Source organism: Podarcis bocagei, assembly GCF_964188305.1.
Source record: "Podarcis bocagei genome assembly, chromosome: 17".
Lineage (NCBI taxonomy): Eukaryota > Metazoa > Chordata > Lepidosauria > Squamata > Lacertidae > Podarcis > Podarcis bocagei.
The window spans coordinates 30,259,374-30,285,468 of NC_138143.1; the positions used below are offsets into that span (position 1 = coordinate 30,259,374).

The window sequence follows — 26,095 nt, forward strand, 5'->3', positions numbered from 1 at the left end:
GGGATGTGATGGGCTCTCCTTCAGTGGAGGTCTTTAAGTAGAGGTTAAATCAATGTCCATCTGTCATGGATACTTTAAGTTGAAATTCCTGCATTGCAGAGGGCTGGACTCAACCCTCAGGGTCCCTTCCAACTCTATAATTCTATGATAATGAGCAGGGGTCAGCAAACTATTTCAGCAGGGGGCCAGTCCACTGTCCCTCAGACCTTGTGGGGGGGCGGTCTATATTTTTTGGGGGGAAGAATTTATATGCCCCACCAATAACCCAGAAATGCATTTTAAATAAAAGCACGCATTCTACTCATGTAAAAATGCCAGGCAGGCCCCATAAATAACCAAGAGATGCATTTAAAATAAAAGGACACATTCAACTCATGTAAAAACACGCCAATTCCTGGACCGTCCACGGGCCGGATTTAGAAGGCGATTGGGCCGGATCCGGCCCTCAGGCCTTAGTTTGCCTACCCATGATAATGAGGAATAGGATCACAGGCTAGATATCAGAGGGGAAGTTCCTCACCACCAAGCCCAGAACTGACAGTTACCACTCATGACCCATCAAATTAATGGGAGATCCTCCAATTGTGTTTTATGGTCTGTCCGATGATTGACAACACACACACACCAGGCATTTCCTGGTTTCTTGAGCTTCTTTTGGATCTCCATTTATGGTTGACAGGCTCTACTCAGCTTGGAAGATGCAAATTCTTCCTTGTGGGGGGGGGGGAAGAAACCCTGCTGTCTGACACTATGAAGGAAAATACATCAACAGTGGTTAGGGCAATGGCTTCTCAGAACAGGACGAGTTGTTCTCGCTCTCGCACACAGAGCAGCCAACAAGTCTGAAAAGCCTAAATTCTGTCCAGGCAAATGAAGCTATTAAGTATCTGAAACTTGACTTCCTATATAGTCAAACTTTCCCCCCCCCCCTCCTACTGAAGGCAGCAAACATACCATCTGGCCAAGACAGCACACAAAAGGGCCAGCTATTATGCCTTGTTGCATGCTTCTCCTCTTCGTTTCAAACAAAGCATTTCCTGGACCCCCCTCCCCCCCCCATCTCTAAAAGCCAAATCATTTGGGCCAGGAGCCAGATATTGCACTTTATAGTGTGTTAGTACTACTGAACTTTGTTCGCATGCCCTTTCCTCTTTGGGGAAAGCCTTCCAATTTGCTTTTCTGAAACTGAGCAGCTGTCCGTATGGGCGAGTATGGGGGGGGGGGGATTAAAGTGGAGATCGCCTTTCTAGAAGCACAAAGCAGGAACCCTGAAGGCCTGCAGTAATTCAAACCAGAAACCCACACCTCTGAGGCATTCTTAAATAATATTCGTGTAATCATTTTCACTTCATACTTTGGAGGTACAACGTGATGAACAGAGAGGTCTTCTTCAACAATCCCTTAAAGAAAATCCACCCAAAAAAACCCCAATTCTAGTCCCAAATGTAAGTAACTATACAACCTTTAAAAGACATTTGAAGGCAGCCCTGTATAGGGAAGGTTTTAAAAATGTGTGATGTTTTATTATGTTTCTATATATGTTGGAAGTCACCCAGAATGGCTGGAGCAACCCAGTCAGATAGATAGATAGATAGATAGATAGATAGATAGATAGATAGATAACAAATGATAATCGGAGAAATACTGGAGGGTATGTGAAAACAAATTCCTGCACAGAAAATGTGCTCAGAGTTCCCTAAATTCTATGAGCATGTCCCTCTGCCACCTCACTTGAGACACTATTCCGCACCCCTTTCTGACTAGGAGATCTCGGGGTCATAGCAGAAAACAAAAGCAGGTCCCACAACACTGACGGCCATTCGCCTTCAAAAGCTGAAACCAGAAATGTCGCGAGTAAAATATCTTATAATAATTTCAAAACAGCCTCCAAGAATAATAATAAAAGAACCCTATTTTCTCTCCAGCAAGACTGACAACAATAAAGGAGAGTGCAGAGCTTCCCTTGCGAGCTTGATCCATAACAGAGGTGCCAGCACCAAGAGTACCCTGCCCTGTGCACTCACAGAGATACAACTACTCTAATTGAGGGCACACGGGTCAAGCTATCATCCCCCAGTCAGAGTGCTCAGGGAAGATTATGATGTTCTCCACCTCCTCTCAGCATAATGGATACTTCATGTGAAAGCAATTGCTCTCACTCATGTGTAACCTCATGGCGGCCAGGATTAATCCCCTATAAATCAAAGTTACTAGATTTGGTACAGGCTGAAGGATCTGTGGAAGACACATTCCCCAAGAGAATGAGGATGTTAGCATTGAGGGTGGGGTGGGTGGATGTGACTTGAAAATATCCAAAGTAAAAAGGTACACTTCCCAATATGAATAACGTGAGAGCTCACGCATATAAAGGAAAGACTTGCCCTCCGCCATGCACGCCTTAATTAAAAGCCAAATTAGATCAGTGCGATGTGCTGTACATGGATCCGTCTTGGAAGTCTTGTCTGGAAACTTCAGTTGTCTCAAAATGCAGCAGCGAGGCTGCTGATTGGTACCAGAGAACACAACTTGCCAACCTGCCAATTTGTTTCTGGGCACAATTCTAGGCGCTGGTTTGGATCCACAAAATCGTAAATGAGCTGGGTTGCCTGCTCCCATACAAACCTGTCTTAACTATCAAGATCTCTTCTGAGATTGCACTAGAGATCAGCCACAGCATCTCACCTCTGGAAACGCAACAGGAAAACGTTGTTTATTATTATTATCGTCATCATCATAACCGCTGGTTTTTAATGCACCTTGATTTGAATGACAAATTATTTTTATCTACTGTTTTAAAATTTGTTTTACATTGTAAATTTATTACTAGCCCACTAACCCCCCCAACACACTTGTATTAGTCATTTGAGACCACAGTTCTAAAAAAAATTAAAAATGTTTAGGGTACTCTCATTTTGACTCAATAAAATCACCATTTTATAGTTCAAATTGTGGGGGGAGAATATAGTAAATGGACAAAAGTACAGATTCATAAAATGTTTAGGGGTATGCATACCCCTGCATCCCCCCCCCCAAAAAAGCACTGTGGGTGTGTGAGTGGAGATATATATATATATATATATATATATATATATATATATGCGCTTATTTGACTGTGTGGGTAGGATTCTAACTTGCTATTCACTCACCTAACTGTGGAGTCCAAAGAGAATTTCAGCTTTGGGAGATAAAAACTATCACCCAGAGAAACACTGGTACAAAACATTTTGTTGGATGGAAAGGAACCATGAATGCCTCTATATGGACTTAATAGTTTTCTTCCAAATAAAGCAACCCTGGTGTATATAAAGTTCTTATCATTTCCCAAAAAAACCCTACAGTATCTTTCAAAATATTCCAGCAATGATGACTTCAGATCTATGACAGATTTGCCTTTCCTTGTTGTTATCTCCATCGTGTTTAGAGCATACTCTATATTAGAGTGCATTCCAGGAAACGTAACAGCAGAAATAGGTCAACCATTAACCAAATGAAACGGGTTGCTGCTCTACAGATGATGCCCTTCGAAAAGTTGCTTCACAGACTAGCTCTTTAGAATGCATCCCTCATCATGGCTGAAGTTCATGGCTTCCATGGATTTTCTTTAATGCTGCTTGAGTTCATCTGAAGTTACAAGACTTCCAGGACATCCCAGGTTAAAACAGCAAGGTCAGAAGATAGGAGAGACAAGACTCCTCCACATCAGAGCAATACAAAAGAACAGCCAGTTCATCAATCTCATCCCCACGGTTCCCTGTGGTTTAATATGCATGGGGAGATGGCGAACATGGTTTTCCCAATTTCATCTTTAAAATATTCAGTCGATTCTTTTTTCATTATTTTTCAGACATCATTTGTGGGATGAAGCTTGTTAGTTTCCATTATCACCTCTCAAAAATGTGGGGGACAGGACCCAAACTCCAATAATTATCTTCATCTTTGATAGGTTCCTATATTCAGGGTCTGGAGTGGGGAAAGTTGTCATCAAAAGCTCTACAAGCATTTATATCAGACCTGGGTGTCTTTGGAATAATTTGTTATCCCTTCTCCTTCCCTTTGCATTCCAGGGATCACTGGTAAACTGTCTTATAATAAGAGGTGTTTATTTCTTACTCCTGTTTTACCACAAAGAATACATCTCAAGACTTCATTGCTCATTCTGAAACCAAACTTAACCCCCACCAGATTCCAAAATTTAATTTTAAACTGTCAAAAGAATTAAATATTTTTTAAAAGAGTGGGAAGACATTGGTCTACAAAGTTCAGAGTTGGCATGGCCTCTGAATGCCAGTCAGTGGAGAATAACATTTAGGGAACAACACACAACATTGTTATTTTTTATTTGCACTTTTTTCCATCTCTCTTTTTCTACTTGATTTCCTATAACTGAAATTCTTTCATTGAAATATTATTCATAATAATATAACATCCAGGGAGACCCATTCTTCTGCTTTCAGACTTCTCTGAAGTATCTTGGTTGGCCACTTTGGGGAACAAGATGATGGACTAGATAGGTCTTCTCCTGCAACAGGGCTCTTCTTTAGGGTATTAATATTTTCTATTTCAGGCTGAGTACCCTGGGTCAGAACTGAAATGTCTCTCAGACGATACATTAGTCTCCTACTAAATAATTATTAAGCACGAACGCAGACGTTATAGAACCACTGCCCAGACCAATGGGCAAAACACGTGCATACCACGTCTAATATAAATCAAATATGAAAGACTGAAAGAGAGCTAGACTTGATGAAGAGAAGAGTGTAAAGGCTAAGAGCAAAAATCTATTGCTGAAGCTAAGCAAGTTTAGGTTTTTATGACTTATAATGTCAATGGTGCCCAGCTGAGAGGTGCTGGAACTGAGTTCCAGCGAGTTCCAGCTGGGGGGGAAGCCCTGGGGATAATAATCTTTGTCTATTTTATAGTGTGAATGCATTGATTACTGAGATTTAGAAAATTTGTGTTATTTTTTGGTGCAATATAAATGTATATACCGAACAAACACAAGCAGAAAAACACAAACAAACACAACTGGTAAAATGTCATGGGGGGGGGGGAACATGACCCTAATATTAGCATAAAGAACAAGTAGGACTAGTAAAATATAGTCAAGAGTACTAAAAACCACCATATGCCTGGGAAAACATAAATGGCTTAACTTGACCCCCCCCCCAAAAAAAAAAATCTTGCAGTGCAGCCATCTCTGGGGAGGGAATTTCACAAACATGGCACCCCCCTAGAAAAGCCCCTTTCCGTTGTTACCATCCACATTACCTCACCCATCAGGGGAAACTATAGCCATGACCCTCAATGGTCAGTGTGACTTTATCAACAGGTTGGCTACCACCTCCTTGGTCAGTTAAACCACCCATTCACAGCAGCTCCATCTATTCTTATCTGAGCTTCAGTTTATTAGCTCTCATCCAACCCATTGTTGACTCCACATACCCATTCACCACCACCATTGAAACATCCATATCAGTTAAAATTAAGAAATCAAGTTGGGTGTCATCGGCACTATCAATGGCACCGCACTCCAAATGGCTCGCCCAAACATGCCCAGTGGTTTCATGTAGATGTTAAGTAACATGTGGGAGCAGAACAGGATTCTGTGGCTCCAAAAGCATGGGGTCCAGCGGTAGCAGAAGTCCCCGCGACCCATTTTCAGCATTCAGTCTGTCATGAAATGAAACCACAGCTGATTCCCACCTGAGAGATAGGGTCCAAGAGGTTATTAAAAGCTGCTGAAAGGTCCAAGGTGATCATTAGGGTCACATTCCCCTTGTCTCCTTTCCTCCAAGTCTACCATGGTTTCAGCACTAAACTCAGTTCATATCATCCACGTAATCCAAAAGTGTCTGGAGCTGATCCGCAACCACCCACTCAAGTACCGTGTTCAAAAAGGGAATGTTTACAAATGGCTGATGCCTGAGACAATTCTCAAGTCCAACGCAGACATTTTAGGAGCAGCCTAACATTCCTCCAGATGGTTTGGGTCACACACTCTCTCAGTAACACATCTCCTGGATTCAACCAGTACAAGCCAAGAAAGGCAAGAATTGAACAATCAGATGGTCAATATCCAAGCAACAGCCAAAATAAGGTCTTCTGGTCCCATTTGTGCTGCATCTAAACACTTGTGACTCATTTTGAATACCCTAAAAGGTATAACTATGCTGATATTTGTTTTTATTATGCTATTAATTATATATTGTTCTCCCTGTGTTGCTTCATATTTGGGGGGGTGAAGCAGGGGGACTAATAACATTATTAAGGAGACTGGTGACCTCAGAAAGATTTCCTAGCCTACCTCCCTCTTTATGCTGTTCATTAGCTCTCGAAAAAGAAGTGGCCATTCATCTGCTACATAAGGGGAGTTAATACAGAATAGTGTTGAAAGTCATAAGGGACCCATTAGTAGTATCACTTTGCTTAGGGACTGTGGATATATTAGTCCTCAGCAAGAGGAAGGAGGAAAAGACCCAGAGAAGTTGTTATCTTCCTGAAAAACGGGAAAGCACAACGTTTTACTACATTTGTCCCTACTGGCATGATGCGCCCATAAATAGCTCAAGGTACAGAAGCTTCTGCAAGTGGAGAGAGAGAAAAACACGGTGATAATATCTGCTGTTGTACTGCCCTAAAGCCAAAGTGACTCGCAAGGCATGTGACTAAAATGGAATGTATGAGGATCTTAAGTCTTATGATGACTGCAAAACAATGGACACTGGGTCCTTATGTGAAGATTGTTACTTCCTTTTGGCCAACATGTCCTATTAGCTAATTGATATCTTCCCCAGCCACCCTTAGTCATTAATAATTAGCTAATTAGCTAAATTTACAAGCTCTTTGCAGTCATGGGAAGCATATCCACAGTAAAGCCACAACTCTTTATGTGTCTTCCCTCCATGAAGGGATGCACACATGGGACTTCTCTCATTCTGTCCTCCAGTAACCCTGTAAGGTACATTAGGCAGACAAAGTGAACGGCTATATGATGACCCAGTGAATTTCACGGCCAAGTAAGTGGCCAATGGGACCCATGTTCTTTATCTCTAAAACCCAACACTTGATCCACACCACATGTCAGTAGTTGAGCCTGCAGAAGATTCTGATCCTGGAACCTGAAGTATGCTAGGCAGCCTATATTACCACTACCCTTTAAGCTCAGCCCAGAGGAAACTACTTAGAAAACCAGTCAGACTTTTAAATAAGTCTCTTGAAAAACAATAGACCAGAACAGTTCACATTGCAAGGCCCAACACCTACAAAACGTTTCAAATCAAAACTTGCTATCTAGGCGAAATCAAAACTTGCTATCTATCTGGCGAAGGGGGCAACTCAATTGCTATTGCTCCTTGTTCTTGCCCAGGATCTACCACACCACACCCAGCTTGGGTTCATTCCTAGTCAGTGTTCGAAATGAGCAAAGCACATTTTGCACCTAGCTATCGGCCAAGATGGTGCCTGACATCTCCTCCATCTGGAGAGACATGTCTGGGGATCATTAGATCTGGACTCTATTTTTACACATTAATACCACGTCCTGTAGAATTCTATCCCATACACACACACACACACACACACACACACACACACACACACTGTACTATCAGAATGAATTTCTGGAACCAAAATGCTTTTTCGGTGCAGCCTGAGCAGGAGCAGTCAACTTTAAGAAAAAGTGGTAGGAATAGACCACTATAGATATGGACTCTCCCTGGATCAAGTGACTTTTCTTCTTTAAGTTCCCAAACTCTTAACCTGGCTCAGGGGTATCATCTGAACTAGCCAGATGTTTAACTGAGACTCAATCACAGTCAGTTCATCATTTGAAAAATATGACTTCAGAGCCATCTTACCCAAAAATGGCAATTAGACATTCCGTTTTGGCACCATTTCGCACCTTGCTTATATATCTGAGTTTCTAACACTGTTCCTACTCCCAGGCATGCCAGGAACCATATTTACCAGCACTATGGTCAATGGGAAATCAAAGTGTTACTCAATTGATCTTTGTCAAAGAAACTCTGCTTTGCATATTGCCATCATGGATAGAAAGATGAAACAACAGTCACATAAAGTGGACTGTCTTTCAATATTATCCTTTCAATTCCCCAGCAACCTGTTTCAGCCAGTTTCCAGCAGTTCTCCAGAATATCTGCAAGGCAAGAGTTGAGCCCCATCCATCAGAAGTTGGCCTCTACTACTAACTTCTCCTGCCAAGCCCTGCATCGATGAATGGAAGTAACCCAACTGGCCTTGAGCTACTCATTTCAATGGGTCTCTGCACAGAAGATCCTGGTGATCTGAGCCCACAGACTGCAATTCCCAATCAACCAATAACACAGAGAAGGGTAAACATGAGCAATGTATTTAGAAACCTATCTGAATGGAGAATAAAAAAAAAATCAACACTTATTAAAAGCATTTCTATGGTATAAAGAACTGGAGAGGAATGCAGGTAGAAAAAAGGAGGGACTGTGTTAGCTCTTCACTATGCAGTGAAGCTACCTTTTAACGAGAAAGCCTGAAACACAAGATTAGTGAGTTGCACCCATCCCCAACGGCTAACTTCAGCTTCATTCAGTGTGAAAATCTGGACGTGAATGTAAACGAAGGTGCCCACTCTTGCAATGTCATTGGCACCAATGTAGGAAGAGTTTGTGTGAGGTGACCAGCCACCAATCTCACTGTAACTAAATGTAAACCTTGAACAGTCAGGCATAGATTAGATAAAAACGCACGTCCTAACTCACTTTTAAAAAAAAACCTTCTTGCAGAAGCTAGTGGAAAGTGAGCAAGATAAGGTTCCAGCTACACAACTCTTGTTTCATGTGTACCTTCCCATCCCATGTGCTTCTGGGAAATGCAGATTACACCTCACGACTTAAGGCCTCATTTGAATCGAGTCACGCCATTAAAATAACATCTAAGAAAGGTATCTATTTGCAGGCTACAAATCCTGCTGATTAGGCAACAGAAAATCAAGAAGGATGTTCTGTACTCATAACTGAGTAAAACACTGGAATGCTTCAAGCTGTAGCTGTATTTATTATTATTATTATTATTAGCCAATTTTCAAATGCACTTGACAGAGAAATCAACAGCCATACAGGTCACTAAATTCTGACCTTGCAGATCTCCCCATGAGCATTTGGGAATTTCCTTTATGAGAGGTCCTCTAACATGTGCCGCTTGTTGTTTTTTCTTCCAGGGTTTCTCTTAATTGCCAACACAAAACCTACCGGTGGCACTGCTAATTAAACGGCATGGTTTTATATAGAAGGAAGAAAAAGGCCACCTAATCTATAGGACCTTCCTGTTTAAGAGACAACCATGATAGCGTTCTACTGTTACGTAGCAATTACATAATTGCATGGTCTATCCCGTATCATTTGCAGTATTCTGTACCCTTCTCCACTTAACAGCTACAGCACAATGTTCTCAGATGATTGCGGCTACTGAACAAAACAGCCTCTGCGCTGGAGACAAAGGGATCTCTGCATGTGACAATGGAGCTTCATCAGAAGCTTAGGACTTTTCACATGACTGAATGCTTCCTTTTCTCCAGATCTGTGAAACCCTCCCCTTCCCAGCCCTCGTTATACAATGCTTTTGGAATATCCTTCAATCGCTTCAGGAGAAATTAAAAGGCAGGTTTGTGGGGGGAGAGGGGAGGGGGGGTTGAAGCCAAGAAATCCTGCTGGGTTGAACTTTTCAGATGACAACACACAAAGGTGCTGCTTTATTGCAGAATGGGAAGGCTGCAGTATAAAGGACAAGATGTGGAGCGTTGAGGGGCGGTGGGGGAGAGAGAGGGAAATCTATTTAGACTTCCTGCATGGCATGAAATGGCTGCTTCTCTTCTTAGTGCCAGCTCCAATGCTTCATGTTGACATTACACATCCTGTGCTGTAGATCCACCCCCATGCTGCTGCTTGCCCAACAGAATTATCTCCTGCGTCACAGCAGTGGCAACAGATCTGCTGGCTCTGCAGATCCGAGAGGCACCATTTCAAAGCTCTCTTAATGCAAGCAGCAACTGGACACACATTTACCAGATACTCTAGTCTGGGTGAGTCTGTGGGCCACTCTTAGCAAAACATTACTCGGCCTAACCTTCTGCTATCCAGATGGTCTCGCTTCCCTCTTGGGATCAGACCCATTAAACTTTATTTCATTACAGCCAAAAAATAAAACTACACACCCAGCCACAACCTCTGGTCCTAACACAGGAGTCGTGTGCAGCAGTGCGCCTGGTGTGTCTCCAACAGGGCTGCTGAGATGACCATGATCTGAAGAATAATTGGAAACCATAATTCACACACCAACAGAGAACAGAAATCTTCTGGAGAGAGGGAGGGGAACTGAAATGATCTGCCGGTTTAGGTACTCTGAAAACATAAGCAGCATAGATGCCTACTTGTATTCTGAACAATCACATAGTTCTCCCTTCATAAGGTCCCGGTTGCATTTCCCCCTTCATCGATTCATTCAGTTATTTTAATTGCCGACTGCAGCAATAGTCCTTAAATTCAAAACGACGTGTTTACAAAGGGCCTTTGTGGTATTCCCTTGCTAGTAGACTCATCAATATAAACAAGGGTGATGAAAGAAGAGAAGCTGGTTGAGTATGGATGAAGGAAGGAGAGAAAATGAGCCATCTTATGGCACCCTTACTGCTGTAATGCGCATCAACTCCCATCAGCTACATTAAGTTCAACCAAAAACTCATGCTCTCCAATCACCTACATTAAAATGAAATCACCAAGCATAGTCCTCCATCCTCCCCCACTCAAAAAATTACAATATCTGGATATACTTCTGCACAAAGATCAGAACGTCAAACTCTAGGCGTTCATCTGTACTACATACTTATTTCAGGTTCATTTTTATTCCACAGCTTCCCCAATGAGTAGGGGATCGAAGATTTGAAGTTTGAATTATTTATTTATATTAGATGACTGGTATAAGTCAATGAAAGTACCATACCTGGAGGAGTTAGGCAAAAATCCAGAACTAAACTCATGTTCCATTAGATTCCAGTGATCTACATACAGGCTCCCTCAAGATCTAGTCATTACTTTCTTCCTACTGCCACTGTGCTGAGATAGCTGGACTTAACAAAAGTTTCGTAAATCTAGATTTATGCTCTTCCACGCTGATGCCAAAAGGAAACAGGAAGCAAATTACCAAATAAAACAAAGCGCTAAGCCACTGGAAACAGCAACCCACGCTAGCAACCGTAGATCCCATGTTTAATTTGAGGCGGGACTTCTGTTGGGAATGGGAATTCACACTACTTCCAGTACAGGCCAGTTCACTAAGGAGACTCCATAACGCCTCTCTGTTGTCTCCCTTACTGTTGAAAAACGTGCTTCACAAGCTTCCTCGCGACTGGGACTTTTCTTTCTCCCGCTTTTAATTTTGTTACTCTGCAAAGCACTATGCCCATTGGTGGAGCTACACAAATGCCGAGGATGCCAAAATATGCAAACTGCCTTTCCCCATCATCAAATTACTTCACTGGAGACAATAAGAAGCCTGTTGCGCATTTTTTAAAACTGCCGTAAGGCATTGTAGACTTTACCTTTGTCTGTCTTTCTTTCCTGAAGAGTTGGAATTTGCCTTTACAAACCCTTGATCAAGATGTTATATCTCATCTTCAAAACCTGAAGCGCGTGCACACACACACACACACACACACACACACACACACACACACAGAGGCAACCCATGTCTGTATATGGTAACAGAACCTCCAAAGTACCATTGCATGATCTGAAACATCATCCACCATGCTAAAAATAGTCAACCCACCCCTTGAAGTCTCAAGAGACCATCTGATATTGCAGTATAGCATTAGCAAAGCTAAGTAGACATGAACGCTTAAAATAAACATCTCCACGGTGAAGACCAGAAGGCTGTCACACCCTTATTTTGCCCTCTGTGAAGTGGCTTGAGAGCTATACCTGAAGGAACATCCAGAAAGCTATTTTAGCTTGAGAACAGCAACGGCCCTACTTCTTTTTTTATAATATGCGGTAGAGATTAAGAACAACTAGGGTAGGGTTGTCATATTTTTCTTAAGACATGGGCTACTGGCTTCTGAGAGTTAAATGAGAGAAGGTTTGCAGCCACTGTTGAAATGAGATACCACGGATGTTCCTACTCAGATTCCATTTCCTCAAGGGAATTTTTTTCTCCCGTTCTCAGAGTTACTATTAACACAGGGTCAACTTGACGAAGCTGGTTGGGCAGCCATATCCAGGGAAGAAGATACTTCTTTTTTAAAAAAAAAATCAAAAGCTTCTTTTAAGTTTTGGAATTCAGTTGTGAAGATGATGGGTGACTTTAGGGTGACTTTAAGGAGAAACATTCATGGAGGACAGGGTATCAGTGGCTAGTAAGCTATGACTGCTATATAGAATTTCCATATGCAGAGGAAGTATCTCTTTACATAGCTGATGGGACAAGCAGAGGCAGATGTAGTCCATCACCTCCATGCTCAGCTTATTAAGCTTCCCGAGGAATCTAGCTGTCTATGGGTATCATCCCTACTATTCTTATTAATTCTGCTCAAACTGTGCAGCTGTCTCTCTGTGTGTAGAATAAAGCCAGCTTCAAACCATGGTTCAATATCCTGGCTTGTTCCGCCGCTGGCAAGTATAGTGTCCTTGCTTGGACTACATGGAAAACTATGCTTAATTAGGGACTTTTGGTTTGATTGCTCACACCACAAACAAAGGAGAAAAGGGACTGACTGTAAGAGTTGGAAAATGGTTCATTTTTGTCTTGGCTTAATAAACCTAGATGGGATCATCCAAAACCACACCTCTGGTTAAGGAAAACAAACCGTGGTTAAAGGTTATGTCTGCACAAGGTCACTGAGTTAAAACATGTTTTTCTATTTAGGAGCAAAAAAAAATCAGTTGGGGCGGGAGGAAATCACGCTTTTGAGATAAAACAATAAGTCATGTCATGTATTATTGCACAAAGCTACAAATATTATGACTGTCAACCAAACAGCATAGGCAACTAGCTACGGCAATTTTAAGTCTCACTGGCTTCAAAGGGAGCAGTGCTGCACTTTATTCTCCCACAGAAATCAATGTGACTTAAAGACTATGAGAATATTGCTTTTCCCATCTCACTGAGAAGCAATGCCCTGCTTTTTCACTGCTGGGCTCTCCTTCTGAAAAAGTTCAAAGACACAAGTCGTCAAGTCAAGGATCTCTTCCTCATCGTCATTCCCAAGTGTAAATAAGGACCCAAATAAAAAGTCATTAAATTGCTCAGCAATTTAAGATTCAGGGTTGATTCCAGCCAAGTCATCATCATAGCATGATGACTGACATTAACAGATGTACGTTGGCCATGTACACTGATGTCAGTGTGACTACTCCAAGTATTACTTAGTTGGGTGGCTACAATCCATTATTTGGTAGTACACTGTATGTTCAAATGTTTTAGATCATGCTCTTAGATAGTATAAAGGCTCTATTTAGTTGCAAAGCAGTATGTTTTAATTCTTCAGAAGAGACTGGGATTATAAAATGAGTGGGAACTCTTTAGGAGTTTGTATACTGCTTGTTCATTAAAAACCTTTAAGTGGTTTCCAGAGAATAAAATGATAAGTTCCAGAGTTAATGATAAGTTAACCTAATAAATTTCAAAATCTAAATCAAATCAGTTGTTAAAATATACATTAAAATATAAAATCACGTATTAAAATACATATCAACTTTACATATCTGGGTAGACCCTCTTAAAAAAACAAAACCTCTTAGCAAGCACCGAATACAACCCAGTGAAGATAGACCAAACACTATGCGATACTTATAAAACTTAAATCGGTTGTTTGACATTGACTTTAATCAATGTCTCCCCAAATCAACCTGCTACTCTAGAGTTCAAGCTCTGAATGGCATTCTTTACAAAATCCAAGCTTATTATTTCAGATATGGTCCCATTCTATACAAAAGTGTAAAGGGCAATAAAATCCTATTCATGTTTCGTCCCACTGTCCTCAGTGGGGTTGACTCCCCTGTCGGCATACCTAGGATTTCTGCCTAAGAGATCTTAAAAACTCTCTTTCTAAACCATGGAGTCAATAAGCATCATCAAAATAAACAGCAAGTGGGAGAAAACCATTTTCAATAGTGGCTTTAAAAAAGAGGAAACCAGCAGCATGCTTTGCCATTAATCAAAATCGTGAAAATCTTGTTTGTCTGAATCCATTATGGCCAATCCAATGGAACTGTGGAATATTTGGTTCAAATCAGTGTTCAGCGATGAATTCTGACCTAGTACCCCTGAATTAGGTATTACTTTCTGAACCTTGTTTTCCCTCCTATTAAATACAGAAATAACCAACACGAATGATTTTGCAAGAAAGAAAGCATTTTCATTGCTGTAGAAACAAAACCTATCTTGCTCTGAACAGCCTGCCCACTGAGGAAATCAACTGAGCACTCTTCCATATACAGTGGTGCCTCGCAAGACGAAATTAATTCGTTCCGCGAGTTTTTTCGTCTAGCGAATTTCTCGTCTTGCGAAGCACGGTGTCGGAAAAGTTCTGGAAAAGCTTCAAAAATCACCAAAAACGGCTACCACACCGCGTTCTATGAGTTGCTCCTCGAAGTCAAGTCGCAACTGTATTAACGGTGTTAAGAAAAAGGAAACAAACTTGCAAAAAACGCAAGACGTTTTCGTCTTGCGAAGCAAGCCCATAGGGAAATTCGTCTTGCGAAGCAGCTCAAAAACCGCAAAACCCTTTCGTCTAGCGAGTTTTTCGTCTTGTGAGGCATTCGTCTTGCGGGGCACCACTGTACTGAGTAAGCCCTCTTCCCTATACTGTACCTCCAAAAGAATACACAGCAATACAAGGAAAGAGAAATAAAAATCTGGAATGCCAATCTCTTGGGCATGTTAATAGGCAGGTATATATTATTCCTGAAGTAACAAATCCATTATCTCTACAACCAACAATATGTAACCACAAGACTACATATTCTTCCAAGAAGAGGCACAAGACATTATTTCACAAATTACTACACAGTGGGTAAAGATAACCTGATTGATTGCACCAATTTTCACCAAACTGGTTATGAGTTTCTGTATTTAAAACACTTGGGATGGAAATCTCGATGGGAGGAGATCGAAGTATGGAGTGCTTTGTCTGCATGTCTACATTGGTTTTATGCATAGAGAAAAGACATTTAACCTACTGAGAGCAGCTATATGCTAAAGTACCAGGCTTGGATCCAGACTTGCTCTTCCACAAACAGAAGGGTTCCTTCTCTTCACAGAATCATAGAGTTGGAAGGGACCATAAGGGTCACCCAATCCAACCCCCTCCAATGCAGGAATATGCAGCCATCCCATACGGAGATTGAAACTGCCACCATGGCATTATCAACACCATGCTCTAACCAACTGAGCTATCCAGAAGAGTCAGAGATCCTGAGCATCATCATCATCACTGGAGGAAGTTGGTGGGGAGGCAAAATTCAGCAGTCCACCAGTGTAGATATTGCTGGGCCAGATGGACCAATGGTCTGACTCAGAATAAGGCTGCTTCCTATTTTCCTATGTCCTCTGATCCTCCAGAGTAGCTCTTTGGAGACCACAGGGGCTGTAGGGAGGAGGGATGCAGAGCGAGTCAGCAAAAATACCTCCACCCTTCCTCCAATGGTACATCCTGTGGGTGGCATCCCATTCTATCATTGCAACTGAAGCCTTTAGATCCGTGTGTGTGTGTGAATGCACACACTCCTCAGGGTCACTAGACAGAACCAGCCTTCTGAATGGCGGCCCCTCCAATGCCAAACTCAGAGGCAAATAGGTATAAATGAACAGCATCCATAGCCATGGAACTGAGCAGAAGGCCATTTTGCACTCTCCAGATCCTTGCAAAAGAGGTCCTCTGGAGGGGGGAGGGGGAGTTGCTGACCAGGGATCAATTGCATTAAAAGTTGAAAATCCTCTTTACCAACTAGTGTTTCCATTTTTGTCAACGCTTCTAGATAAGAGGGAATAGTAGTAGGAAGTTTTATTTTCAATTGAAAACATAACTAGTTATGACACAGTATAACAACGTGAGGCTTAAATTCACATTTTAGCTTCTCCCATAACCTTCAGCCCTCAGTTATAGTTTGAATCTCCCCCCGCCCTTGCTGGTGGGGCTGTTTTTCTCTTCTTCAGCCACCTGTCCAAAATATCATGGAACCAGACAGTGTTCACAAATGACATCACTTTCCATTTTTAGTACCTGTTGACCAAAAGAAAGCCAAAGCAGGAACCACAGCCCTTCCCTCACGCTTTGTCATCTGAAGTCTACTGAATGGAGTAGAAGGTGGGTGTTTCTTCTGAAGTCTACTGCCTTTGGGGCTGCGTGCGTCTTTCTATAGAAGAAAAGCTTCGTAAAAGACGGTCCTCTTTTTAGTGTGCCCCATCATTACCCACTCTGCTTCTCCTTCCTCAGCGCAGATACTTCTGTTAGCAGAGAATTTCCACTACACATTGCTTATGGAATGTCTTAACCTACTTTTGTGCTTGCTCAACAGCTCTGCCTGCTTTCCGCTCCTGTTTGTCTCCTGTTTCCTTTTCCTGACAGTGATCCTTGCATCCTTTGAAAGCCAACCCTGCTGTGGTGACATCAGCTGAGCTTCCACTTTTTAGGCTCTTTCCAATGCATTCCATTAATATGAGCCAAGGGGTGGTTTTAACATCACATATCTTAATTTCCTAGACAGCTTTAGATGCTTCGGGTGTCAGAAGGCTTTACGAGATGTCAGATGGTTTCACAAGAATGTTGTGCCACAGGTCATTCCTTTCTCTTGATAATTACTAAGTAATTAACTGCAATGTAAAGTAGTAAGGAGAGAGGAATAGACAAAAGGCTCAACAGGGTGGAGTATATAGCAACCATCCCCCAAATATTCAAGTCAGGAGTCCTACAGGCCAGTGTAAGGTAAAGGTAAAGGTACCCCTGCCCGAACGGGCCAGTCTTGACAGACTCTGGGGTTTGTGCGCCCATCTCACATCTATTGGCCGGGGGCCAGCGCTGTCTGGAGACACTTCCGGGTCACGTGGCCAGCGTGACAAAGCTGCATCTGGCGAGCCAGCGCAGCACACGGAACGCCGTTTACCTTCCCGCTGGTAAGCGGTACCTATTTATCTACTTGCACCTGAAGGTGCTTTCGAACTGCTAGGTTGGCAGGCGCTGGGACCGAGCAGCGGGAGCGCACCCCGCCGCGGGGATTCGAACCGCCGACCTTTCGATCGGCAAGCCCTAGGCGCTGAGGCTTTAGCCCACAGCGCCACCCGCGTCCCTACAGGCCAGTGTAAACCATATTTAAAAAACAACAAAGCCCTCATAATCTGCAAAGAATGATTTGAAGCACATATAAGTTCATAGAATTTTAGAGTTTGAAGGAACCTTGAGGATCATCTAGTCCAGTGGTTTTCAACCAGTGTGCAAAAGGAAACAGTCCAAATTCCCTGACTTTGCCCTGACTATGTAGTGCACTGGTTTTCAACCAGTGTGCTGTGGCACCCTGGGGTGCCTTGAATGAAGGTAAACACTGGCCTGTTTCCCTCTTTCCTTCTCTCCCTCCTCTGATGCCCTCTGGCATCTCTGCCTCCCAAAGGCTTCCACAGCTGTTTATTGCAGCAGCCCTGGCTATAAGCTCTGCAGGTGAATTGTGCCTCTGAGAGGCACCTCTCTTTGGGGCAGGGGCAGCTCAGAGACCAGAGGTGGCAGCAGCAGCTGCCCAGAGGACTCCAAGAAGAGGAGAGGAGGCTGACAGAACACTCCACAAGTGAGGGTGTTCGAAAAAGGGTGAGAGGCTGCCAGCTGTGCAGGCAAGGGGTGACATGGCTGGGCTCCTGAGCCCCACAGGGGTGCCGGAGAAAGAATGCAGTTGGTCAAGGGAGCCATGGACTCAACAAGGTTGAAAACCTCTGATCTAGGCCAACCCCCCACAATGATGGAATACACAGCTGTCCCATACCGGGATTGAGCCTGCAACCTTGACGTTATGATGCTCTAACCAACCGAGCTATCTAAAGGGACTTAGCATTATTTAAGGAAACAAGTCTTCTTTGGCCAGCCATGTCCAAAGTCCCTTTTGGGGGCCTAATCCGGTGTAATCCGGCCCTGTGGCAGTTTATTTCCTGGGGTAAAATCCTTAAAAAAAGCTCAACTCCAACTCCAACGCTTAGAAAAGCTCAAAAACTTCAGTCCTAAAAAAAAGCTCACCAGCTTTGGGGTAAAATCATTAAAAAGCTCACCAACTTCAACCTAAAAAAGGGTCAACAACTTCAGCCCTTTACTTCATCAAATCTGGCCTTCTTTGAGAAAAGTTTGGACACCACTGTCTTTGGCAAATGCTGTCCATTTCACCTCCATACCTTGTGATGGCTGGTTCATGGGAGCTGTGAATTAGGAAATCTCTGGTTCAAATCTCATCTCAGCCATTAACTTAAATGGCAACTTGCCTCTCAGCCTCCCTTCCAAGCCCCATTACAATGTGGAGGTAATAATACTAAGGTACATTACAAGGCTGCTGTAGGAATTGTTGAGCTGGTGTATGTGAATCACTCTGAGTAACAGGGCAAAATACAAATGCAAACATCTTTATGATAGCTGTCAAGATATGCCAATGCTTGCAGTGCCTCCACAGTCATTACTCTCAGGAGGCAATTCTACCGAACACTCACTGGTGAAGCTGCATAGAATTAACTGAATGCTTAAAACAATTCACTGTTTACCCAGTCTGCACAAGTTTAACTCCCAGTAAAAATAAATAAATTACCTCACTATACCTTGTCAGTGAATATTGTATCAGCAGCAATGCATTTGACTTCCCCCTAATCAAAAACAATAGCTTTGTTCCTTTGCTAATCACTTGTACATGCCAGCACAAAACAATGTCGCTTTTCAGAACATTTATGACTTCCTCCAGAGGTTTTTCTGTTCTTTCCACCGATGACCAACTTGGGACATCAGAACTCACCAGATCATTTAATAAAAACCTTTCCTGCAACACAATCTGTGCTTTCAACTATTTCTTCAGTCACGTACCCACACACATCTGAAAACAAGGTTGGGTTGGTTAACCAGAGGAAAAGCAAAGTCAGTAGAAGCAGAATGGTTCCTTTAAATACCAGATAAAAATTTGGCAGCACCTGGCAAAATGCAACTGCTGAAACTAAGGTGAAGTGATTTTGAGTAATCCCTGGAAGGAAGACCACCTGGAGCCATATATACAGCATGTAGGCTTTAAACAGATATGCCAGACATTTTTTGAAGACTATTTTTAGGATAGTTATAATACTGGCAATATACTAACACCTTTGGCATGTACATACACCCAGCCAAGCAACTCCAAAGTTACTGATAGTTGCTATGATTACTGCAGTGAATGGAATTGCTGGAGGGAAAATTGAGAAGGTCTACAAGACCACTGAATGCAACTTGCTCCCAAAACCTCACCTCTCAGGTTGAGTGTCTATGCAATCCTACCCAAGCAGAGAGAAACCAAACCCTTTCACTATTACTCTACTTAAGCAGGACTCATGCTAGCAAGGGCCAACTGTGTCCTTTCAAGAAAATCAGCACTCCCAACCAGCTCATTTCATGGTTGGCACCACATAGTCCTAAGCCAAGTGCTTGAGTTAATTCAACATTACTCTGGCCATGCAGGAGGAGTTCTTCATGGAAAAGTAGCTCCCTTATGGCTAAGCTAGCACTGAAAGGACCCAAAAATCATGCCAGCCACTCACTTTATGGGAAAGGCAATACTACACAACTAAAAGCAAAGCTGCTCACATCACCAGTGTGAAGGGGTACACACCCAATTTATCACTGGTATTACACCATGTATTTCCTGGGGTCATGCAATTCTTCCTCACCTGAATACCTTTTGTTACTGAGCAGCATTCCAACTGATTTTCTCCTCAAGAACAGTAGGTGGCTAATGAAAGAAAAAGATGAGTGCTGTTCTTGTATTTGGTCCTACATTCAGGCCACGATCAGGCTAAAATTAATTATTACTTTAAGTCCCATTAAGTATAGTAAGACTTGCTGGCCACTTTTGACTTAAGTGTGTTGTAGATTCCAACAGGACTTGGTCACAAGCCACTTTCACCCGACTAGGGTCATGCAGTTCAGTTTTACTATCCAGTGATCATGATTTGAGGAGGGGAGTAAAGTATACACTAAATGCAACCTAAATAATCCTCAGGGCTAGCCAGGTTGAGATGAGAGGACTAACAAGTCAGAATTAACCAGTGTTACCTATTATCTGTAGAATATTCTAGTGTTAAGAACTTCCTTGCGTAAGCGGTAACTGCATCATGGAGTCATCTGATAGCAATGGCAAGAATGAAAAGCCCCCTTGATTGCAAAGTGTTGCAGGACTCTTGACTATCTCTCTCTCTGCACTCAATGCAACTGTCCAACTACAACCCACCACCACCCACAAGAATGTTCTGCTCTCTCTTAAACTGGTTACACCATGTGGTCTACTTCTTCTTAAAGGTAAAGGACCCCTGACAGTTAAGTCAAGTTGAGAACTCTGGGGTTGCGGTGCTCATCTCACTTTCCTGGCCAAGGGAGCCAGCATTTGTCCGCAGACAGTTTTTCCGGGTCATGTGGCCAGCATGACTAAGCCGCTTCTGGTGAAACCAGAGCAGCACACAGAAATGCCGTTTACCTTCCCGCCGGAGCGGTACCTATTTATCTACTTGCACTTTGACGTGCTTTCAAACTGCTAGGTTGGCAGGAGCAGGGACCAAGCAACGGGCGCTCACCCCGTTGCGGGGATTCAAACCGCCAACCTTCCGATCGACAAGCCCTAGGCTCAGTAGTTTAGACCACAGTGCCACCCGCGTCCCTCTACTTCTTCTTAATGAGATAGCAAAAAGTGCTGAGCATGGTGGCTAATGACGACAAAGTTGCAGGTTTGATCCCCGTATGCTACAGCTGCATATTCCTGCCTTGCAGGGGATTGGACTAGATGATCCTCAGGGTCCCTTCCAACTCTAAAATTCTATGATTCTAATTAAAAGAGGAACAACGAATAAGTGCCCAGGAGTCACGTCTACCAGCCAGTCTACTCCACTTGCTGTGGACTGGAGAGCCCTTGATGTGAACAGGCACAGTGCTCTATAAAACTACTAGTCTTTCAGTAGGGAGCCATTATGTAATTAGCCAAATCCTGTCCTTTGCTATTATTTAAAAAATAACAATGCTCTAACCACTTGACTAGCCTTTGACATAATGACTGGTCTACCAATCTATCAAGTTTATTACCAGCTCATCCTGCATAGATCCAACTGAAACTGTAAGCATCCAGGCGCCTTGGCCCACCATTTTTCCATTTTCAGATTAGGGCACGCAATGCAATTTTTAAAGTCTATCTGTCATAGTGCTACATCAATTGTCACAAAGTTCTCTCATTTCCTAATTCCGTACTCTCTTGAAGGAAAAAAAGGAAGCAGAAGAATGCCACGAAGATGACACCAACAGATGAAGTCAAGAAATAATTCAGATGCATCTCTGAAATTCTGTTCCCTTCAACCAAGAAGATAGTTTAACTTAAGATAATTATCTTCTCTGTGCCTTCCCCCTCCTCTTTCTTCTCTCAGCACTGGCATACAAACCATGCTATTTTAGCTTCTTTCCTGTTCTCCCAGTTCTTCTGGAACATTTTATTTTCAACAGTCAACTCATCTGGAATACTGCCATAGTGAAGTTCATCTATTACAATGTTAACTGTATCTCTCCCAGCAGCATCTATCACCTTTACATTCAAGAATTTATTATCACTGCTCTAAATTTTTTTATATATATTTTAAAAAGAAAAACATGGACAGAAAAGACATAAGCCTGCTCTACAGACACTTTCACCCCAACATCTTCACCCAGAATTGCATATTCTTTTCGTGGTTATAAAAAGAAGAGAGATGCTTAACACTTTTAAGATTTCCTAAACTTCAAAAGAAACATCAAATGGTATGGGGAAGGCATATACAGAGATGATGATGATAGATGGAAGGACATATTAAAAAAAACAAAAAACGGGTAGCATTGTGAACTCTTGTTATCAGAAAAGTGCAAGTCTGAAAGGAGGAAAGATCAAAAGTGTTAATGCAACAAACAAACAAAACCTAAGAATTGCCTTCCTCAATCAGATCATAGCCTCAAGGAGCACATCTGTCTGTTCCCATTAGTATCCAGGCAGATACTGTACACTGGGAACCCATGGAGAAACTTCCTTCCCCATATCTTACCCTGCACCTGATAATCAGAGATGTCTCCCCTTCTGCTATGGATAAGGTTAACTTAGTTAATTAATTTCTTATCCACACTTTACTACAAGGCCCCAAGGCGGGTCACAACAATAAAATATGCCATTATGAAAATAGCCATTCATGGGTCTATGGTCTATAAACTTGCCTAAATCTTCAGACACCTATGCTTGTGGCTCCTGTATTTCTCGTAGCCAAAGACTTCATGAGTGCTATCATGAGCTTCAACATTCAATGTAGCATTCTGTATTCCGCCTTACTGTATTTCTTAGGGAAGTGGGGATCATACATTTATAAATAAATTAAGTAACATCCACCCATGGTTCGGATATTTAAGTACTGGCTGTGCCGAATATTTTGGGGTTCAGTAAGTGACAAATACTTTTTTTTAAGTACCTGTTGCAACACTGGTGTGCCGCGTGAACTTTCTTTTACTCGTATTAAAAAATAGCCTCCATAAACTAGTCTATTCATCAACTAGTACACTGTTGCGATGACTCCATAATTACTCATTGCAAGAATAAAAGGGTTTCTTTAGTTCGCCTAAGCCAGTGGTGGCCAAACTTGGCCCTCCAGCTGTTTTTGAACTACAACTCCCATCACTGCTAGCTAACAGGACCAGTGGTCAGGGATGATGGGGACTGTAGTCCCAAAACAGCTGGAGGGCCAAGTTTGGCCACCACTGGTCTAAGCAATGCCCCAACTTAATGCAACCAGAGGGGCTGCCATGGGTGTTGAAACATTAAGCCACCCTGTTGCACGCATGCACTAACCTGTGCCTCTAGCAAGGCCCTTAAAAGCATTGATTCTCATGCACACAACATTCTGCCAATATAATGGCAGTGACATTTTTCCAGGGATGGAATAAGGATGCACTGGGAAGCGACAGAAGACCTCCCCCAAAATACCATTCCCTAGAAAATATGGTAGCTGTGCTACCAAATGCCTACCCCTTGGTTAAGATGACATAGGTGTCTATTTTAGTACAAGAGTGAAACGTGCCTCGAAGTTAAATACAAAAATACAACAACCCTCTTGGAATCATACAATTGTAGAGTTGTAAGGGACACTAACGGTCATCTAGTCCAGGCATCCCCAACCTTCGGCCCTCCAGATGTTTTGGACTACAATTCCCATCACCCCTGACCACTGGTCCTGTTAGCTAGGGATCATGGAAGTTGTAGGCCAAAACATCTGGAGGGCCACAGGTTGGGGATGCCTAATCTAGTCCAACCCCCTTTCAATGAAGGAATGAATGAACTCTGCTCCTAGTATCAAAAATCTGGCAAACATTTGGCCTGACCCAACCTTTTTTCCTTGTAGAAATCACCACCATAGGAGTTATCTAGTGCAATTCACTTCTGATACTTGAAATATGACACATCCCTATTAAAATAAAAGACAGCCATCCAATTTGGGGAAAGTGCTGCAAGCATCCAAATACAATAGCTTTCTAGCCATGGTTATTGTTATAATACTCACTGAGAAAGAAGCAGGCGGTCCAAAGACAAATTAGTACTTCCTCAAGAACCTGATACAATCAGTACCTATTAAGCATGGTTTTCTTGATTTGTCAGCAGAAGATAAGGATCCTCTATTCCTTCAAGATTGCTCTTTGCAACGCCTTAAAGCCTGGTGAACTCTTGGTTACAGCTCAGCTAACTAGAGATAGACTTGTCCACCACCTTCCTCCCAGCCTCAACAATGAGTGTTAACCAGCATTGTGCTTGAACTTCTGTCTTTACATAGACATTCATCAATACCCACAAATTTCATTCTCTTTGTGTTTTCTCTCAGTTTTAATGACAGACCTATGTTCTTCAGCTTCATTGGAGAAATTAGCTACATTACAGGGAAGATTAGTAGAGTCTTAAATCTGGTGCAATTCTAAGTGTGTAATATTGAATATAATCCATAGAAACATTGCAGAAGTTGCTCTTAGCTTACCTCCACTATTCCCACACCCAAGAATATATATTTCAAGAATATTCTCTTTGACTAGCCGTTCTCAAAACTTAGATTTGGATTATTATAAGACTTCAGTACTTCCTTTCGAGCAATAAAATTATCTTCATGAAACGTGTATTTCTTTCTACCATTAATTGTCACCATAAAATTCCATCTGGCCAACTGATATTGGAACACAACTTCTCTCCATATATAATTGTGATAGTTATTTCATTTTCAACCCTCCTAAGTTCCTAAAAACCACCCCACTAATATATCAGGGTCACATACCCCATTAATATATCAGGGTCACATACACCACCATTTAGGGTATTTAATAAATAAATAAATGGTATTTGGCAATATAAAATATAAATATGAAATCATATTAAGGATTATGGCTTACAGTACAGAGAAAATGCAGGAAGCACAAAGAAGTATACATTTCCTACAAGAGATGGAAGATTCCTATCAAGGATGACATCTAGATTCAGCAGCGATAGTTCCTTTGAACTCTAATTGACACTCATATATTTTTCCTGCAATTCAAAATCCACCCAAGGATCTGATCAAACAACAACAAATGTTTAACACCTCCTTAACAGCTACATCAACACCAAATTAGTGGGGGGGGGTTGTATTTTTTTTAAATCACTTTAAGGGTCATTTAGACATCCCTTACCTTGAACTCACTTTTACTGACCTCCCATTTTAATGAAACGCTTAAATTACAATCTCAGCTACAAGCCAGGTTTTGAGAAAACGTTGAGTGATACACCTGGTATTGTAGGAGAATACATGAAGTGTGAAATATCACAGGTTGTAGGAGAAAGTTCTCCATTTTTTACATCCCTTTGGGTCACCGAGGACCCCCAAAGCATAGAGAATTAAAAAGAAAAGCAAATCTGAGGAGCTTTTGACTACTGTTGACGTTGATCATTGAATATCAAGCTAAATCTTCAAAAGACCTACATTTTCTTCCACTAGTTTCTGTGTTCATCATCTCATTATGAACATGGCAAATTCTTCACCTTGTGGAACATTCATGCATAGGATAACAACTGAATGATATCTCCGATTTCCACGGGAAAGGGCGATAAACTTCTTCCCTCCCCCTCATCTCCTCAAGACAAACTCAACTACAAGCCCAAAAGAGAAAGGAATCCGAAAATAAAATTAACTCACTGAAGAAACAAGTAGATAAGCAGCCAGTATGTTATGGGTGCATCAGTAATTTTCTCAAAGAGTCTCAAAGCAAGCTCCAACACCAGATCAGCTGACACCATCTCAAGCACAATGGATTGCAGTTCACATATTCCATGCAAGTCAAGAGGGACCATCAAGTATCTGAAGAAGTGTGCATGCACACGAAAGCTCATACAGTACCAGTAACAAACTTAGTTGGTCTCTAAGGTGCTACTGGAAGGAATTTTTTTATTTTGTTTCACCAAGTACTGAGACACACATGTGCAAAATAGCTCTTAAAAACTCTTTTCTATTTTCTGAGCAAGAAGTATGATTGCGGTGTCAATGCAAAGTGAATAGCACAGCTTTTGATGGAAGTTGTCCTAGTCAAAGTGGTTTTTATTAGCAAGAAGAGTCTTGGGCCTTTGTCAGTTAGTTTGTTTGTTTTGCAACACCCATCACCAACCACTGATGATGAAACCATCTTCAAGTTGAGTTTAAAACAGGTCTCTTGCAAAAGACCATTTACCCTAACTCTACCAATTGCCCTGTATATTTAATTCTGCCTGTGCTATCTTTACCTTCATATATCAGAGAGAAACCATCCATAACTCTCAATCAGGTAAACCAAGTTCTTATGAACAGA

General features: G+C 42.1%; 1 protein-coding gene and 1 long non-coding RNA gene across 7 annotated transcripts in view; one reads left to right on the forward strand and one right to left on the reverse strand.

Annotated features, from left to right (window-relative positions):
* ZNF462 (zinc finger protein 462) overlaps positions 1 to 26,095 on the reverse strand; it is a 143,769-nt gene that overhangs the window by 113,458 nt on the left and 4,216 nt on the right. The gene's annotated exons all lie outside the window — the stretch shown is intronic.
* On the forward strand, positions 1,157 to 10,375 carry LOC308577104. Its single transcript, XR_014003443.1, has 3 exons — positions 1,157 to 1,445; positions 8,116 to 8,351; positions 9,212 to 10,375. It is a non-coding gene; the product is annotated as an uncharacterized lncRNA (long non-coding RNA).